Raw genomic sequence first — 421 nt, forward strand, 5'->3', positions numbered from 1 at the left:
CACCGCATCTGGCGGATCCTGTTTTCTTGACTATATTTCATGTTTATATAGATCAGATAGGTTCGTGTGTGTGAAACACCCCTGCACAGTGCAGGCACAATGTGTTTAACAAATGGTAACTCTTACTAAAAAGGCAGCCCTGACCTTCACACAGACAGATGTTGATATTTTAGGGCAAAGAAACAGTGGTATCAAACAGTGGCTACCAACTCCAGCCCATGGATAACGGATAAAAGCTTTTACCAATCAGCCTTTCAAATAAGAAAAATATGAACAAAATAATGAATTTTTCATAAAATTAACACTTTTCATAAGCTTATTCAAACTAATGGCTATTTTTATCCACTATTCCCATGTTCTTTTGGTATCAAACTGTCTTCTATGAAATACTGGTAATAAATTGTAGCTTTTTGATATACTC

This window comes from Mandrillus leucophaeus, unplaced genomic scaffold (assembly GCF_000951045.1).
Source record: "Mandrillus leucophaeus isolate KB7577 unplaced genomic scaffold, Mleu.le_1.0 Scaffold87, whole genome shotgun sequence".
Taxonomy (NCBI): domain Eukaryota; kingdom Metazoa; phylum Chordata; class Mammalia; order Primates; family Cercopithecidae; genus Mandrillus; species Mandrillus leucophaeus.